The following is a 20,504-nucleotide window of genomic DNA, read 5'->3' as shown; positions in this document are numbered from 1 at the left end:
CTGCGACATGAAACAGCGCAAAACGCAGCATGGTCGCACCTCAATTTCCCAGTGAAATTTTGCACAATTCTGACAAAAAGACTACCTTTTGTTTTTGCGCCGTAGCTCTGCCAGCACCTAGGGAAAACTAGCAAACCTATACATTTCTGAAAACTAGACACCCAGGGCAATTCAGGATGGGGTGACTCGTCTGCCTACCCCCAGGTTTTGTTACCCAGAATCCCTTACAAACATAAAAATGTGACCAAAAAAACACATTTTCCTCACATTTCTGTGGTGGAAAGTTCTGGAATCTGCGTGGATCAACAAATTTCCACCCACCCAGCGTGCCCCCAGGTCTCCCGAAAAAAATGGTACCTCACTTGCGTGGGTAGGCATAGTGGCTGCGACATGAAACAGCGCAAAACGCAGCATGGTCGCACCTCAATTTCCCAGTGAAATTTTGCACTATTCGGACAAAAAGACTACCTTTTGTTTTTGCGCCGTAGCTCTGCCAGCACCTAAGGAAACCTAGCAAACCTATACATTTTTGAAAACTAGACACCCAGGGCAATTCAGGATGGGGTGACTCGTCTGCCTACCCCCAGGTTTTGTTACCCAGAATCCCTTGAAAACATAAATATTTGACCAAAAAAACACATTTTCCTCACATTTCTGTGGTGGAAAGTTCTGGAATCTGCGTGGATCAACAAATTTCCACCCACCCAGCGTGCCCCCAGGTCTCCCGAAAAAAATGGTACCTCACTTGCGTGGGTAGGCATAGTGGCTGCGACATGAAACAGCGCAAAACGCAGCATGGTCGCACCTCAATTTCCCAGTGAAATTTTGCACGATTCTGACAAAAAGACTACCTTTTGTTTTTGCGCCGTAGCTCTGCCAGCACCTAGGGAAAACTAGCAAACCTATACATTTCTGAAAACTAGACACCCAGGGCAATTCAGGATGGGGTGACTCGTCTGCCTACCCCCAGGTTTTGTTACCCAGAATCCCTTACAAACATAAAAATTTGACCAAAAAAACACATTTTCCTCACATTTCTGTGGTGGAAAGTTCTGGAATCTGCGTGGATCAACAAATTTCCACCCACCCAGCGTGCCCCCAGGTCTCCCGAAAAAAACGGTACCTCACTTGCGTGGGTAGACATAGTGGCTGAAACAGGAAACGGTTCAAATCGTACGGTGGTGAATTTACATTACCTTATTGCAAAACTACCTTGATTTTGGGGGGGGGGATCTGAATTTGTGGCCCGGGGCTCGGTGGTATTCTTTGCAAAGTAGCAAACCTAAACAGTTCTGAAAACTAGACACCCGGGGGAGTCCAGGGAGGTATGGCATGCATGGGTCCCCCAATGTTTTCCTACCCAGAACTCTCTGCAAACCTTAAAATTAGGTAAAAATTGCACTTTTCCAAACTTTTTGGCGTGGGATCGCCGTGCCGGCAAAAAAGTCGTACCACCCTGCGTTCCCCTTGTTCTCCCGAGTAAAAGGATACCTCACTTGTGTGGGTGCCCCAAAGCAGAACACCCCAAAAATGAATTTTGAAAAAAGTAGTTTTTACTCATATTTACGCTTTACAAATTAAGCACCCCAGCCTAAGTCACTTGCCTTTGGCCCACCCACACAAGTGAGGTATCATTTTACTCGGGAGAACAAGGGAAACGCTGGGTGGTAGGACATTTGTTCCGGCAGCGAGATCCCACCCAAAAAAGTATGGAAAAGTTGGTTTTTGGACCAAAATTTCAGGTTTGCAGGGGTTTCTGGGTAGGAAAACATTGGGGGACCCACGCATGCCATACCACGCTGGACTCCCCCGGGTGTCTAGTTCTCAGAACTGTTTGGGTTTGGTAGTTTCAAAAGATGCCTGCCAAGCCCCGGGCCAAAAGCTCAGGTGACCCCCTCAAAAAATAAGATTATTTGGCTAAAGGTAATGTTTTCGTCTCCACAGTATGAATTGGGCCTTTTCCTAAAGCAGCCGCTATGCCTACCCACGCAAGTGAGGTACCATTTTTATCGGGAGACCTTGGGGAACGCTGGGTGGGAGGTAATTTGTGTGAGCCCAGTGATGCCACGCTTTCCCACACTAAAACGTGTGAAAAAAAAAGATTTTTTCAAAGCAAAAAATGAGGTTTGCAAGGGATTCTGGGTAAAGGAACGTTGGAGGATCCACGCAAGCCATACCTCCTTGGAAGCCCCCGGGTGTCTACTTTTCAGAAATGTGTGGGTTTGGTAGGTTTCCCTAGATGGCTGTCTCGCACGGGGCCAAAAACCCGGGTAACCCCTCTTGCAAAAGCTGGTGGACATGAATTCTCCAGCTTTTGCAAGAGGGGTTACCTGGGTTTCTGGCCCCGTGCGAGACAGCCATCTAGGGAAACCTACCAAACCCACACATTTCTGAAAAGTAGACACCCGGGGGAGTCCAGGGAGGTATGGCATGCGTGGGTCCCCCAATGTTTTCCTACCCAGAACTCCTTGCAAACCTTAATTAGGTAAAAATAGCACTTTTACAAAAATTTTGCCGTGGGATCGCCGTGCCGGCAAAAATGTCCTACCACCCAGCGTTCCCCTTGTTCTCCCGAGTAAAAGGGTACCTCACCTTAACAGAGTTACTCAAAAGACAAACATTCAAGCACGGCTATCTATTCCTCAAAGACACACACATACAGGTTGGATTTGGCACGAGGGCGAGTGATGGTTCAGTATATAAAATTTTATTAACAAGATATTTCAAAAAAATGAAATGCTCTGTCAATAAATAAATGCATAAAAACCGAACTAGTGACTCGCAACTCGTGAGCTGTAAAGCCACGACAAGGCACCAACCGTTTTACAGGCCATTCACGCACCTTTCATACCTGATACAAACAAGACCACTGACACCATCTGGAATAAAAGCAACACATTACAACAATCACAATAAGGGACAAGGTACACCCTAATGCAGAAAGAGAAAAAAAACAATTATTACTGCACACCCATCTAATCCGCAAGCACACACACATACTGGTTGGATTTGGCACGAGGGTGAGTGATGATTCAGTACATACAATTGTATACGCAAGTAATTTCACAAAAATGAAATACACTGTGTATAATTGCAAGTATGATAAACTGAACCACTGACTCACAGCTCGTGAGCTGTAAAGCCACGTCAAGGCACCAACCTCTTTACAGGCCATTCATACACCTTTCGTACGTGTGACACATTCAAAACATTCACACCGCCAGCCGCGGACCCATCACATTTCAACACTCACACCAGCAAACAGCGCCATTCAAGGGCCCATCACTTTCACACGCCCACATTTCTGACACTGGAACTACACAAATTGATGGACTGCGTGGAGTGTCACTCAACAAGCAGTGTGTGCAGTGACCAACAGAAAGTAACTACTCACACACCGCCAGCCGAGCGCCAGTCCACCCACACCACCAGCCAAGCACCAGACCATGCACACCGCCAGCCAAACACTCAGCGCACACCACCAGCCAAGCGCCTCTCCACGCACACCGCCAGCCAAGCACCACTCCGTGCACAGACAGCTAAACACCGCTCCACGCACACCCTCCAGCCAAGTACCACTCCGCAAACACCACCAGCCAAGCGCCACTCCACACACACTGCCAGCCAAGCACCATTCCACACAAACTGCCAGCAAAGCACCATTCCACACACACTGCCAGCCAAGCACCACTCCATGCACAGACAGCCAAGTACCACTCCACGAACACCACCAGCCAAGCGCCACTCCACACACACCGCCAGCAAAGCACCACTCCGTGCACAGACAGCCAAGCACCACTCCACACACACCGCCAGCCAAGCACCACTCCACACACACCGCCAGCCAAGCACCACTCCACACACACCGCCAGCCAAGCGCAACTCCACACACACCGCCAGCCAAGCACCAGCCGGCACACACCACAAACACATTTAGAATTCTTTTTTTGAAAATGACACTAAACAAATGGAAATACCTACAAATCAGGTAACACAAATTCTTAAAATAAAAACTTTGCACTAATGCCAATCCTTGAAACAAACTAAAAATGTTTTACAGAATGCAGACCAAGCAATTCACTTTACAGCTCAATCAAACTCCCAATAGTTCTTTTGCGTGTGGTACGATTTAAAACAAGCTGACATACACAATGCAGGCTTAGAAGGACAGTCAGGACAGTATATACGAGACTCCTTCCGCACGCCTCTTCGCCAACAGACTCTGCATCTTCTAGTCGGAAAGTCTCTAGCAGTAGTGGAAGGAATAGATTCAGGAAAGTGGCGATCTTGCAATCTAGCCACTTCCTCCACCACTCCAAATCTAGGAACACTTGCCTGCTGCACAAGTACAAGGCTGCCTATTATAGACTCCTGAAACTTAAGAAAAGTCATCTTCGTCCCAGAACAAGACTTCTGGTACACAACGAAAGCATTAAATGATGCCAAGTGGAACAGATGGATAGCCAACTTCTTGTACCAAACGTAAGCCTTTCGAAGAGCAGCATAAGGTTCCAACCTCTGATCTACTCTGTCAACACCACCCATGAATTTATTGTAAGCTAGAATGCACACAGGTTTGCGCACTTCAGCACCCTGACCCCAAACAGGCACAGGTACAGTACTTTCATCGTGGATAGTAGTCAGCATGTACACATCTCTCTTGTCTGAATACTTCACAGCTAAAAGCTCCCCACATCGCAATGCCGTAGACTGTCCCCGCACAAGCCTTTTGCAAACAAGTTCCTTTGGGAAACCTTTACGGTTACTGCGCATTGTGCCACAAGCAACAGTGCCCACTTTGGCCAACTCCTTGAACAACTGCACACCAGTGTAGAAGTTATCTACATATAAATGATGGCCTTTGTTAAATAATCCTCTACCTAGTTCCCACACAATTTTCTCAGTTACTCCAAAAGTAGAAGGACAACCGGGAGGGTTAATGCGGGACTCCTTACCAGTGTACACCCTGAAATTGTAGACATATCCAGTCTCACTGTCACACAGCATATACAGTTTGATTCCATAGCGTGACCTCTTACTAGGAATGTATTGCCTAAAAACCAAGCGGCCCTTGAACAACACCAAAGACTCATCCACTGCAATTTCTTTACCAGGGACAAAAATCTCAGAAAAACGATCAACAAAGTGATCAAGGACAGGCCGAATTTTAAACAAACGGTCACAATCAGGGTGATCGCGTGACAACGCTAAACTATTATCAGCAAAATGCATCATCCGAAGAAGAAGCGTATACCGATCAAGACTTATGACTGCTGGAAATACAGCTGTTACCATCAAGGGACTAGTGGACCAATATGAAGTAATTGATGACTTCCTTATCAAGCCCATCAAAAAAGTTAATCCCAGAAACTTCTTCATCTCTTCAACATTGGTGGGAGTCCACCGGATTGCTCTACAATAGGGCTTAAGGCTGGCACTGTTGGCCCTCAAATATTGTTCTGCATATAAATTGGTTTGCTCAACAATCTTTTGCAAAAACACATCGTCAAAAAACAACTGAAAAAAATTAATTGGCAGAAAATTCTCTGTATTCACTCTACACCCAGGAACACCAGTGAACTCTGGCAATGCCGGCTGCACCAAGCCAAGGGGAACCCAGAGGCCATCCCTATCAACGGGGGGAGCAGCCACCCCAGCCTGCAGCACCGAAACATCTTGCTGCTGTTCTCCAACGGGAAGCCTAACAGCCACAGATACTTCTGGCTGCACAACACCAACAGAAGACGTAGCATCCCCAGAGGGCTCTTCCTGCACTACACCAACGGGAAGCCCAGCAGCCTGAGATGCTTCTTGCTGCACTACACCACCGGGAAACCCAGCAGGCCCAGATGCCTCTTGCCGCTCTACACCAATGGGAAGCCTAACAGCCCCAGATGCCTCTTGCTGCACTACACGAGCAGGAAGACGAAAAGCACCAGATGCCCCTTTGCGCACCACAGCAATGTGAAGCCTTTTGGGTGCAGGCTTCAGCCCACATGCCTCTTGCCGACGTAAAAAGAAAGGAAACCTTGCGGCCCTAGGCAGCAGCACAGGTGCCTCTTGGCCCACTACCGGCAACACAATGTCCTCCTGTACCATAGGCCCTTCATCAGCACTAGAAGAAGAGTCATCATCCGATGATGATGATTCCATGCGAAGAGAAAACTCACTGCCTGAATCTTCTGCCACTTCCTGGGAGTCCGAATCGGACTCAGACTCTGAACCATGGTCCGAGGAAGACTCAAAAAGCAAACCAAGAACCTGCTGAGCAGTAATCCTGCGACTAGCCATTATCCTTACAAAGCAAGAAGACTGCACACACAAGTGAACAACAACCTACACTGTGCAAAGTAAGAAGTAAACAAGGTAAGGCTTTCACTAAAAGATAAATACAATCCAAAACAATTTCACTCTTACAAAATATAGCTACACTCACCAGCACCTACTCTGTTGAGACACAGCGAAAAGAAATGAAATCCCACTAGAAAGAAAAAAAGAAATGACATTAGAAAACAAAGTGCACATCAAACACTAATCCTGAAAAAAAAAACACAGAGCCACACAAACTGCTAGAGGTACAACCTTTTTCAAAAAGACAAACATCAAGGAGAAGTAGTACAAAATACATTCACTTACCAAGCACAAGCAACTACACAAGCTGCAAACAGACACGCAACCTACAACAATCCAAACAGCAAAAGCCTGGAACAAGACAAAAATAGAGAAGAAAAAAAAATTACTACCACATTTCACAAACAATATAACAATTAAAAAAACAACACACAAATTTGCCCCCCAAATTAAAATTCGGCCAGATGGGCCATCAATTAGGGCTTAGACCAAATGAGATTAGATGAGTTTTAACATCAAGACACTGGATAATTTTTTGAATTTTTGTAAAGTGCCTGACCACTTTGGTGCCAGTCAGTCTTTTGCTACTACCAGTACCCATATCACACAGGGGCAGTAAGGACATTCATACACCTTTTGTACGTGTGACACATACAAAACATTCACACCGCCAGCCGCCCATCACTTTCACACGCCCACATATCTGACATAGCAACTACAGAAAATGATGGACTGCGTAGAGTGTCACTCAACTAGCAGTGTGTGTAGTGACCAACAGAAAGTAACTACTCACACACCGCCAGCAGAGTTCCAGTCCACCCACACCACCATCCAAGCACCAGACCATGCACACCGCCAGCCAAACCCCACTCAGCGCACACCATCCAGCCAAGTACCACTCCACGCACACCATCCAGCCAAGTACCACTCCCCACACACCGCCAGCCAAACACCACTCCCCACACACCGCCAGCCAAACACCACTCCACACACACCGCCAGCCAAGCAGCACTCCGTGCACAGACAGCAAAGTAGCACTCCAGCACACCACCAGCCAAGCGCCACTCCACACACACCGCCAGCCAAGCAGCACTCCGTGCACAGACAGCAAAGTAGCACTCCACGCACACCACCAGCCAAGCGCCACTCCACACACACCGCCAGCCAAGCAGCACTCCGTGCACAGACAGCAAAGTAGCACTCCACGCACGCCACCAGCCAAGCGCAACTCAACACACACCTCCAGCCAAGCAGCACTCCACGCACACCACCAGCCAAGCGCCACTCAACACACACCTCCAGCCAAGCAGCACTCCGTGCACAGACAGCAAAGTAGCACTCCACGCACACCACCAGCCAAGCGCCACTCCACACACACCGCCAGCCAAGCAGCACTCCGTGCACAGACAGCAAAGTAGCACTCCACGCACACCACCAGCCAAGCGCCACTCCACACACACCGCCAGCCAAGCAGCACTCCACACACACCGCCAGCCAAGCAGCACTCCGTGCAGACAGCAAAGTAGCACTCCACGCACACCACCAGCCAAGCGCCACTCCACACACACCGCCAGCCAAGCAGCACTCCGTGCACAGACAGCAAAGTAGCACTCCACGCACACCACCAGCCAAGCGCCACTCCACACACACCGCCAGCCAAGCAGCACTCCGTGCACAGACAGCAAAGTAGCACTCCACGCACACCACCAGCCAAGCGCCACTCCACACACACCGCCAGCCAAGCAGCACTCCGTGCACAGACAGCAAAGTAGCACTCCACGCACACTAACAGCCAAGCGCCACTCCACACACACCGCCAGCCAAGCACCACTCCGTGCACAGACAGCAAAGTAGCACTCCACGCACACCACCTGCCAGGCGCCACTCCACAAGCACCACCAGCCAAGCACCACTCACCGCCAGCCAAGCACCATCCAGCCAAGCGCCACTCCACACACACCGCCAGCCAAGCAGCACTCCGTGCACAGACAGCATAGTAGCACTCCACGCACACCACCAGCCAAGCGCCACTCCACACACACCGCCAGCCAAGCAGCACTCCGTGCACAGACAGCAAAGTAGCACTCCACGCACACCACCAGCCAAGCGCCACTCCACACACACCGCCAGCCAAGCAGCACTCCGTGCACAGACAGCAAAGTAGCACTCCACGCACACTAACAGCCAAGCGCCACTCCACACACACCGCCAGCAAAGCACCACTCCGTGCACAGACAGCAAAGTAGCACTCCACGCACACCACCTGCCAAGCGCCACTCCACAAGCACCACCAGCCAAGCACCACTCACCGCCAGCCAAGCACCATCCAGCCAAGCGCCACTCCACACACACCGCCAGCCAAGCGCCACTCCACACACACCGCCAGCCAAGCAGCACTCCGTGCACAGACAGCAAAGTAGCACTCCACGCACACCACCAGCCAAGCGCCACTCCACACACACCGCCAGCCAAGCAGCACTCCGTGCACAGACAGCAAAGTAGCACTCCACGCACACCACCAGCCAAGCGCCACTCCACACACACCGCCAGCCAAGCAGCACTCCGTGCACAGACAGCAAAGTAGCACTCCACGCACAACACCAGCCAAGCGCCACTCCACACACACCACCAGCCAAGCAGCACTCCGTGCACAGACAGCAAAGTAGCACTCCACGCACACCACCAGCCAAGCGCCACTCCACACACACCACCAGCCAAGCAGCACTCCGTGCACAGACAGCAAAGTAGCACTCCACGCACACCACCAGCCAAGCGCCACTCCACACACACCGCCAGCCAAGCACCACTCCGTGCACAGACAGCCAAGTACCACTCTACACACACCACCAGCCAAGCGCCACTCCACACACACCGCCAGCCAAGCACCACTCTGTGCATAGATAGCCAAGTACCCCTCCACGCACACCGCCAGCCAAACACCACTCAGCGCACACCGACAGCCAAGTACCACTCCACACACACCGCCAGCCAAGCACCGCTCCACGCACACCATCCAGCCAAGTACCACTCCCCACACACACCACCAGCAAACATGCCCAAGGGGTCGCTTCCTAAAAACTTTGTGTTAGTGGGCATTTTCCGCCCCCCCTGGGGGCAAAACGGCAAAAAAAACAGGCCGATTTGCCCCCAGGGTGGACAGAAAAACAAAAACACAATCATGTCCACCTGGAAGCGACCCTTACCCAAGGGGTCGCTTCCCAAAACAAACACATTGCCCCAACAAAAATCCCTGGTTCTAGTGGGTAATTTCTGCCCCCCCTGGGGGCAAAACGGCCGAAAAACGGGCCGATTTCCCCCCAGGGGGGGCAGAAAAACGAAAACATACTCAGACCCCACCTGGAAGCGACCCTTGCCCAAGGGGTCGCTTCCTAAAAACTAAAATTACATCCCTGGTGTCTAGTGGGCATTTTCTGTCCCCCCTGGGGGCAAAACGGCAAAAAAAAACGGGCCGATTTGCCCCCAGGGGGGACAGAAAAACGTAAACAAAATAAATGCCCGCCATCTTTGTACAAATCTATATCCCTGGTGCTAGTGGGGAATTTCTGCCCCCCCTGGGGGCAAAACGGCCGAAAAAACGGGCCGATTTCCCCCCAGGGGGGGCAGAAAAACGAAAACATATTGCCAGCCAGCCTGGAAGTGACCCTTGCCCAAGGGGTCACTTCCTAAAAACTAAAAGTATATCCCTGGTGTCTAGTGGGGGCATTTCCGCCGCACAATCGCGACGCTGTGCGCGATCGTGAGGCAGAAATGCCCTGCAAAGAGACATCAGGGGAAAGGAAAATCTCTTTCCTCTCCCCTGATGCCTCTTCGCTGCCCCAAACCCCCGCCGGAGTCCCAAAACCTACCTTCTTCTGAAGCGCGCAGGAAGCAAATGGCTTCCCGAGCGCTGGGAATCCCTGATGATGTCAGCGCGCGCTGTGCGCGCTGACGTCATCAGGGATTACCATGGGGGGGGGCGGGGGCGGCAGCGGAAGCTCTTCCACTGCCGCCCCCAGCAAAACAATGACGATCTGAGAGCCTCGGGGGGAGCGCCAGCGCTTCCCCCGAGGGTGGGGCTGATGACGAGCTGGCCTTGTCATCCGCGCAGGACAGGTAAGCGCGATGACGAGCCCAGCTCGTCATTAGCCCCGAAGGGGTTAATGGTGTTCCTTCTCGTTGCATACGGTACATATATGAACAATAAAAAAGGAAGATGTGAATACTACCAATCGATTCACACCCTACTTACAGCCCGACATGTTTCATTGCCTTGGTATCTATCAGGCAATTTCCTCAGGGCAAACCACTTTCAATGCCACTGCAAAGGACACTGGGCTTTGCGCGCTGTAGTATAGTTCACTGCACCACTCACTGTCTCTTCTTTGGGTTTAGGACACGTTTCCGTTATAGCTTGATGCAACCAATGATGATAACAGGGCCATCCTGGTGAGTACCAGCCAGGGGCCCCATTGGTGGTGCGCCCGTGAGGTGCCATCTCGCTTTCTCACCTTTTTTCTGTCGTTACACTAGGTGAATGGGGGTTTTGTACTTGTTTAAGTCTGTCTATCAGAGTTGGGCTATTTTTAACAGTGGCAGCAGACTGAGACATCCCCTACTCTAGAATTATTGTAAGAAGAGAGGTATGTTGTAATTTATGTACAACCAGCGATGCCTGCAGATCTTTATATGGTATGGTAACTGCCTTGAACACTAGGACAATAGTAGTTTGTTTACTTATTGAGTGGAGGGCGTCCTAGTTGTTTGCTTCCCTCTTTGCTCCTATCTTTTTCCCAGTCCCTGGAAAATGTGCCAAGGGAAAATGTTGCTGTGCCATTTGTTGTCTGTCATACGGTTTCCGCAGCACAATAACACAATACTGTAAACATGCGTAGAGAACTTCATGTTGGTGCTTTCTGATCAAGTTGGTAATGAAGGTATGTGTGATGAACATTGTGTACTGGATTCTGCTTTTTGTCTGGCCATTATCCTTGACCCATAAATGAAACCCTAAGTGCTACTTTGACTACAACAGTGAAAGGAACATTTCTGCTAAGATGTCAATTTCTGCACCCGCTGACCCCTGCCTGCATTGGCATTGTCTGATTGTTGTATGGTGAGTGAAGCTTTGAATCTGACCCCGGGGTGGTCAGTTCCGCATGGACCCCAACACTATTGCCCTATCAAAAGAGATCATACATGTATCTAGTTATCTTGCACTTTCTATCCTGGTTCAGTATCTCTGCCTTGCAAATAGCAACCCTTGCAGGGGTTGTGAATCTGTTTTCTTGCCTGGATCCTCCTGAGACTTCTACATTTAGAAGTGATCATCCTTGTAGCTACTGGGGCTCCATCTGCGTCCTCAAGAGCCCTTTAGGAGAGGATGAGGGAATGATGACCTGTCATTTAAAAATAAACATTGAATGTCTTGTTATTCTTCTCCTGTAATTTGTAACCGCTAAAAGACTGAACAACCAAGCAAGCACCTATTAAATCACAACATGAAAGTCCATGAGTTTATGTGCAATTAGAGTGTGTGGATTTGGGGTGTAGGACAGAACTAAAACCCTTTATAAACAGGCACCGCACCAGAGTCACACTTTGCAAATTCTAATATTAATTTCAGACAAAGACCAGAAGACAAATCCAAGTAGGAACAAATCAGAGTGAAACCTTAATTTCAAGTTTTGAAACATTTAATATTACTTTGTTACTGTGTGTTGCTACTTCCCGCCTTCAGGTAGTCGTTTGATTACTGGCTGAACGATAAGGTGATTTTTAGTCAGACTACAGTTTATTTTTTAGAAGACCTGTTGGACAACAATGTTCGGTCGGATCCTGTTGGTGCTCAGTGAGTTATATTTGATTTTCCTGACTCCGGTGCTGCTGATCGCGTTTATTGATGCAGGTGAAGCGCATGAAACACTAAACCACAGCTGTGTCTTAGAAACCACCAAGGAAAGGACATCAAGAAGAGATGGGACCCTGATCCTGGGGGCAGTCATGCAGTTTGGAGAGGAGGGTCAAGGTCCAATTCCTGATTTTAAAGAGAAACCTCTTTTCATTAACTACAGCATGTACGTATTGTATCTCAGACTGATGTGGGCTTGTTGGTCAAATGGGTCTCTATGGCCAGAGCATCGATCTGAAAGAGGCTTCATGTGTTTGAATACCAGACGAAAAATGGGAACAGTTAATTAATAAAAAGTACATTTTTCTGAGGGATTAGTGAAGTGGGGCAATATATTCAAAGTTTTCATGAACAATCCTGAAAGTGATAAAATCTAGATAGACACATAGATACCCTCTTTCCTTCGATCGTAGATAACTATAACACAGTTTTGCATTTTCAGAGTTACTTTTTTCTCGAAGATGTATTTACTCTTCTTCTGAAAATAATTCATGATAGACTTGAAAATGCCCCCATGGCACCTACTTTCTTAACTGACCGTTTTTACTTGCCACTGTTATCCTCTCACACCTCTATCACTCACTCTCCCCTCTACACCTTTTAGCTCATGTTATCTTCTCACTCACATTATCACTCACTCTCCTCTCTAAACCTTTTAGCTTATGTTATCTTCTCGCTCACCTCACCACTCACTCACGTCCCTACTCATTTTAGTTCATGCTGTCCTCTCACCATCCCTGTCACTCACTCTCCTCCCTACACTTTTTAGCTCATGTTACCCTCTGCTCCCTCTATCAGTCACTCTCTTCTACACCGTTTAGTTTGTGTTACCGTCTGCTCCCTCTATCACTCAATCACTCTCCTCCACGATCTTTTAGCTCGTGTTTTCTTTTCCTCCTTGTATCACTCACTCTCCTGGACACCTTATAGCTCATGTTATCCTCTCCTCCATCACTCTCTTTCCTCTCTACATCTTTTAGTTCATATTGCCCTCTCCTCCCTCTATCTCTCACTCTCCTCTATACATTTTTGTTCATGCTATCCTCTCACCATCTTAGTCACTCACTCTCCTCTCTAGACCTTTTAGCACATTACTTCCTACTTCCTCAGTCCCACACTCTCCACTCCACATATTTTATTTCATTTTATCACCCTTTCCCTCTTTCACTCATTCTTCTCTCTACACCCTTTAGCTTATGTTATCCTCTCACCCCCTCAATCACTCACTCTATTCTCTATCCCTTTTAGCTCATGTTATCTTCTTACTTACCTTATCACCCACTTGTGTCCCTACACATTTTAGTTCATATTATCCTCTCACCATCGCTGTCACTCACTCTCCTCTCTACACCTTTTAGCTCATGTTCTCTTCTCACTCACCTTATCACTCACTCTTGTCCCTACACATTTTAGTTTATGTTATCCTCTCACCATCTATTTCACTCACTCACCTCGCTACACCATTTAGCTAATGCTATCCTCTCACCATCTTTTTCACTGACCTTCTCTCAACACCTTTTAGCTCATGCTATCCTCTCACCTCCTCTATCACTCAATATCTTCTACCATCTTTTAGCTAATGGTTTCTTCTCCTCTTTGTATCACTCACTCTCCTCTAAACCTTTTAGCTCAAGTTACCCTTTCTTCCATCACTCACTCACTCTCCACATATTTTAGCTCATGTTATCATGTCTTCTCCTCTCTTTATCTATCACTATCCTCTTCATCTTTTAGTTCATGTTATCCTCCCACACCTCTATCACTCACCCTCCTTGCTAAACCTTTTAGTTCATGTTATCTTCTTGCTCATTTTATCACTCACTCGCTTCACTATACCTTGTAATTTATGCTATCCTCTTACCCCCTATATTATTCACTCCCCTCTTTACAACTTTTAGCTTACACTATCCACTCACCCCCTCTATCACTCACTCCCCTTTCTACACCTTTTTGATTATGTTATCCACTCACTCTCCTTTATAACTTTCATCACATGTTATCTTCTCACCCCTCTATCACTCACTATCTCCACTACACATATAGCTCATGTTATCTTCTTGCTCAAAGTAACATTCACTCTTTGCTACACCTTTTAATTTGTTATCCTCTCACCCCCTCTATCATTCACTCTCCCCTCTACATCAACTAGCTAATGTTATCCTCTCACTCCCTCCATAACACACTCTTCTCACTATACCTTTTAGTTTTTGTTAGCTTCTCACCCCATCTACCACTCACTCTCCTCACTACCCCTTTTAGCTTGTGTTACCCTCTGATCCCTCTATCACTCCCTCTCCATATACCTTTTGGCTCATGTTATCCTCTCCTCCCTTTATCACTCACTCTCCTTTCCACACCTTTTATTTCATGTAGTTCTCTCACCATCTCTATCACTCACTCTCCTCTACACACCTTTAAGCTTGGTATATCTCTCCTTTTTCTATCACAAACTGTCCTCTCTATGCTGTTTAACTTAAATTATCCTCTCTTTCCTCTGTATCTCACTCTCTTTTCTGCAGGACTTAGTTCCTGTTATCATCTCCATCCTCTAACACTCATTCTCCTCTCTACTCCTTTAAGCTCTTGTTATCCTCCCACCATCTCTATCACTCATTCTGGTTTGTCTATACCATTCAACTTTTGTTATCCTCACCCCCTTATTATTCACTCTCCTCATTACACCTCTTAGCTTATATTATTCTCTCACCATCTCTTTCTCTCACTTTCCTATCTACACCTTTTAGCTCATGTTATCCACTCACCCCCTCTATCACTCACTCTCCTCTTTAAACCTTTTAGCTTGTTGTATCCTTTCCTCTCTACAACTTTGTATTCCTGTTACCCTTTCCTCCCTCTATCACTGCCTCACATCTCTACTCCTTTTAGCTCTTGTTATCCTCTCACCATCTCTATCACTCACTCTTCTCACAACACTTTTTAGCTCATGTTATTGTCTGCCCCACTGAAGGTCTTACTCTCTGTTCTAATCCTTTTGCCACGTACTATCCTCGCACCCAGCTATCCCTCACTCTCTTTTCCACTCATTTTAGTTCATGCTAGGCTCTCACCATCTCTATCACTCACTCTCCTCTCTAACACTTCCTAGCTGATATTATCCTTCCATCCCCTCTCCCTCACTCTCCTCTCTATACCTTTTAACTCGTGTTACCCTCTGCTCCCTCTATTACTCGCTCGCCACTACAGATCTTTCAGTTCATTTTTTCATTTCCTCCCTCTATCACTCACTCTCTTCTCTACACCTTTTATTTTGTGTTATCCTCTGCTCCCTCTATCACGCTCTCCTCCACCATCTTTTAGCCTGTGTTTGCCTCCCCTCTTTGTATCACTGGCTCTCCCCTATACACTCTTAGCTCACGCTACCCTCAGCTCCCTCTATCACTCACTATCCACATCTTTTAGCACGTGGTATCCTCTCCTCCCTCTGTCTCACACACTCCTCTCCACCATTTAGATCATAATATCCTCTTGCTCCCTTTATCAACACTCTCCTTCCTTCAACTTTAAAGTCCTGTTATCTTCTCATCTCCCTTAATTACTCACTGTCTTCTCTTCTCCTTATCTCACCTATTTCTGTAGACATGTATGCATTTGTTTTGTTTTGCATTTAACAGTTCTTTAGAGTGCTCCTGTACCATAAAGAATTAGTGCACTTTTCAATAACCTGTGAGAAAGTACAATCATAGTGAACACTAATGACACAGAGAAACAGGGCAATAAAGCCAAGTTAGTACTATCATGTTCTGGAATGGTGACCAGGTTTAGTGGGTGGCGCGGTTGTTCAGGTGCAACCAGACAAGGTGTGATTCAGTCACTGTTGTTTCCTCAGTGGTACAGTTCATAGTTTGCAGAGAGGGAGGATGCAGCAGCACCCACACAGGTTAAGTTTAGCTCCTGACAGATTTTAAGATTAGCAGTGGCGACGTATAGAGTCCACATATGTTTAAAAAAGCCTTGTCTGATAATGAGAGCAGAGTAGTAAGTGATGCTCCTGATTTTAAATATCGTTTTTGCTTAGAGAGAAAACTGTGGATTTTCTTTGAGAACTGGCAATCTGTAGTGATATTTATTAGATGGAGATATAAGGCATGCTGTCCAAATATGTCCTACCTTGAAGCTAGCATGGAGAGCCGAGGGACACCCATCAAGTTTCTGTTTCCAGAGCCAGGCTGGGCCAGGAGACGTGGAAGTGTAGAGGTTTTTAGCCTAGGTGGACCAAGAACCTTTAATGGTTTTTGAAGAATTGATTCCCCGTTTGACAAAAAAAAAAACATTGAGCCCAAACTTGCTTAATCACTCCCTCCATCATGCAGTTGAAGGATTCACCACTTCTCCAAGCTACAGAAATAAACCAGACAAAAGCTTTTTGTCCCTCAAGAGTAAAGCCTGCAACATGTGCATTAGGACCAAAGGAAGAGTATGCATTAGAAGCCAATACAATAAGAAGAGAGCATGTTTTGTTTCTTGGGCCCTGCAGCGCATTCCGTATGGCAGAGTTTACCAGCAGATGAAGGAGAGCAGACCACATCCCACTTTTTGGAGTCAATCAACAATCAATCAAGGTTTGTAAAGCGTGGTTACTAAACCGTGAGGGTTTCAAGGTGCTGGGAGGGGGGCAGATCCATCTGCGCTAAGCTGTTCCATCGAAGAGCCAAGTCCTGAGGTCCTTCCTGAATGTGGTCAGCGATGGGGATTGTTTGAGGTGCGTCGGCAGGGTGTTCGAGGTCTTGGCGGCGAGGTAGGTTCTGTCTTGTGGATCCAGGGGCCGGTGTCCAAGGCCTTCTGGGTTGAGCAGAGATGTTTGATGGAGATGTTGAAAGCAAAGCGGTGGTTCAGGTATGCTAGTCGTGCGCTGTGGAGGGATTTGTAGGCATACAAGAGAAGCGTAAAGGTTATGCTTTTGTTCACTTGAAGCCAGTGAAGTTTTCGGAGGTGTTCGGAGATGTGGCTGTGGTGAGGGATGTGGAGAATCAGTCTGGTTGCAGCATTTTAAAGTTTCCGAAGTTTTCTGAGTAGCTTCTGGGTGATGCTAGCGTAGAGTGCATTGTCGTAGTCGAGTCTGCTGCTGATGAGTGCAAGGGTGACTGTTTTCCTGAATTCAATTGGGATCCATCTGAATGTCTTGCGAAGCAGGCGGAGCGTGTGGAAGCATGAGGAGGTGACGGCGTTGATCTGATGGTTCATTGTGAGCAAGGAGTCCAATAGGATGCTGAGGCTTTGTGCATGGTCTGTGGGGGTGGACGAGGTTCCTAGAGTGGAGGGCCACCAGGAGTCATCCATGCTGAGGGTCCTAGGATGAGGACTTCGTTCTTGTCTGACTTCAGTTTGAGGCAGCTGCTCTTCATCCAGGTGGCGATGGCCTTCATTCCTCTGTGGAAGTTATTCCTTGTGGATGTTGGTTCATTAATGAGGGAGAGGATCAGTTGGGAGTCATCAGCGTAGGAGAGGATGTTGAGTTCTAGTTCCTGACGATGGTTGCAAGGGGGCCATGTAGATGTTGAAGATGGTGGGGCTCAGGGAAAAACACTGAGACACTCCGCAGTTGATCTCTTTGGATTTGGAGAGGAATGAGGTAGTCTGACTCGCTGCGTTTGTCCGGTGAGAAAGGAGTGGATCCAGTCCAGGGCCTTAACGCGGATGCCAGCATCTTGGAGACTCTTGATTAGGGTGCAGTGGGAGGGGGTGTCGAAGATGGCTGAGAGGGCCAAGAGGATGAGGGCTGCAGTTTTGCCTCGGTCGAGGAGGCAGTGGATTTTGTCGGTGGCGGTCTCAGTGCTGTGGTTGCTCTCGAAGTCAGATTGGGAGATGTCCAGGATGTGGTTTGCTACAATTAACTCAGAGTTGGGTGTTCATGTCCTTCTAGATGACCTTGGCTGGGAAGGGAAGAAGGGATACGGATCTGAAGTTCTTGCGGTCTGTCGGGTCGGCGGATGGTTTCTTTAGTAGAGGGTTGATCACCTGGGAAGATGACAGTCTGGATGGATCTGTTGACAGTGCTGCAGAGCTTGGGGGCGATGGCTGTGGCTGCTCTGTGGAAGATGTGGTACGGACATGGGTTCGAGGGGGGTCCGGAGTGGATGCTCTTCATGGTCATGAGAGAGTCATCAGAGGTGAGAGGGGTTCAGCTGTGCAGGATCTGTTGGGCTGCAGCGTGGTTGGGTGCGGTAGTGTCAATCTTGGTGGGAGGGTCTTGGGTTTTGAAGCTGTCGTACAGAAGCCTTATTTTGTTGTGGAAGAAGGTGCTGAGTTTGTCGCAGAGGTCTTAGAAGGGTGGGACGTCTGTGGTCTCGCTGTTGGTTGAGCCTGGCGAACTCCCTGATGATGGTGAAGAGTACTTTACTTTTGTATGTATTGGTATTTATTCTGACCTTGAGGGCCGTCTACTTAGTGATTTTGATGAGGTGTTGTTGTGTGGTGACCGCAGCTTTGAAGGCAGTGTGGGTTCCCGGGAGTGTGAAAATAACATTTAAAAGTATACATTGTGACCAAAAGCATCCTATGCCAGAAGAAGAGGTGTGCTCCTTTTAAACACAATGTCACTCAGTCAGTCCCTTCTTCCAATAATAAAGTTGTGCAGCAAAGACATGTCTTTTAGCCAAATCAAAAGATCTTTTGCAAGAGATGCTCTGGCAACTACCAACTGGGATTCAGGGTCAAGCAGCAATGTAAAGGAGAGAAGAACTCTTCCAGTGAGAAGCCATTCCAGTTCATACCAGTGCAGATGTTTCTGATGCTTAACATCGATGGCATGTTCTCTAGTGCATGTTGTTAATGTAACTAAGTCATACAATATGTTTAAAGGCGAGAGCACCAGAAGGATCCCAAATCAAAGCTTCATGTAAATATTAAAGAATGGACCTGATTTGCATCGGTAAATATACGTGTGTATTATTATTCTGGTGCTTATTCACTCCAACACCAAGGTGTAACTATGCCCTTATTTATTTTCTATTCAAGCTTTTCAAGTGCAGATTTTCACTTAGGTGTAGACGTTCATTCTCTACCCCTGCAAATGAGTTGGTGGAGCCTACCCACATAGTATTTTGCGCTGAAATGAAATCAAAAGAAATGTCATGATCAACTTTTATGTGCAGCCTATTTGACAGAGACCTCAGCCTACTTGGTGGGGACCTCGATTGGTAGGGAACAGGTGAATACTGTACACATGACGCGAACCACATACACCACTTCACTAACGGCACACATCTCACACCCAAGGCTCAGCCATCAGAAACCACCATCAGCCTCAAATGTTTAGACAACACAGAAGAGAGATAAGACAGAGATTATGATACTAGGCAACTCCTCCCCTGCACCACCGATTCCCATCTGGCCCTCATGCTTGGGACCAGCTCCATCACCTAAACCTTATTTAACCCCTTCGATGCTGGTGACGGAACCGTTCCGTCATCAGTCACGGCTGAGCTGTGCTGATGACGGAACGGTTCCGTCACGACCGCGCCCTGTTCTGGAATGTCCAGCACAGGGCGCGGCAACGGCGCCGCGGTCAAGGTGTTAAAGAGTTTGGGCGTATGGCTTGATGATAAACTTAATTTAGGTCACCAAGCCACTGTCTTAGCATCAACATGCTATGGGTTGCTAAGGATGTTACGGAAGGTTCTTCCTCTCCTACCATTTGCAGCACGCAGGAGGATGATCCAGGCGCTGATTCTGTCCCGGTTGGATTATGGGAACTCCCTGTACCTTGGAGCCCTATTATCTACAATAAAAAAACTTCAAGTGGTACAGAACAGCGCTGCAAGATTACTCCTGCAAGTCCCGAGGAGGCAATCTGCTAGGCCAGCCCTTCGTCAACTGCACTGGCTTCCTATGGGAGCCAGGGTTCAGTTTAAAGCATTATGTATAGCCCATAAGGCCATCTGGAAGACAGGTCCTACCATCCTTCACTCAATGGTAGTATTATATCAACCTTCCAGATCCCTTCGTTCCAGTAACCAAATCTTAGCAACGACCAGGAAGATAAAAAAAGCTAGGTGGGGAGGCCGCTCTTTTTCATACTCAGCGGCCAAGCTATGGAATGCTCTCCCTCAATTAATAAGAGACACCCGTAGTCTAACTGCCTTCCGTAAACTTCTGAAGACACACCTATTCGAGCGATAGTCTTGTCACATCTCTGTAATTGCTACTTCTTGGATCTGAAGCGCTGCGAGGCCTCCGGGTAGCATGGGCGCTATATAAATATTCTTTCCATTCAATTCAATTCAAG

The sequence above is a fragment of the Lissotriton helveticus genome, chromosome 10 (assembly GCF_964261635.1).
Source record: "Lissotriton helveticus chromosome 10, aLisHel1.1, whole genome shotgun sequence".
NCBI classification, from domain to species: domain Eukaryota; kingdom Metazoa; phylum Chordata; class Amphibia; order Caudata; family Salamandridae; genus Lissotriton; species Lissotriton helveticus.
The sequence above is the reverse complement of the archived record's forward strand: the minus strand, read 5'-3'. Positions refer to the sequence as shown.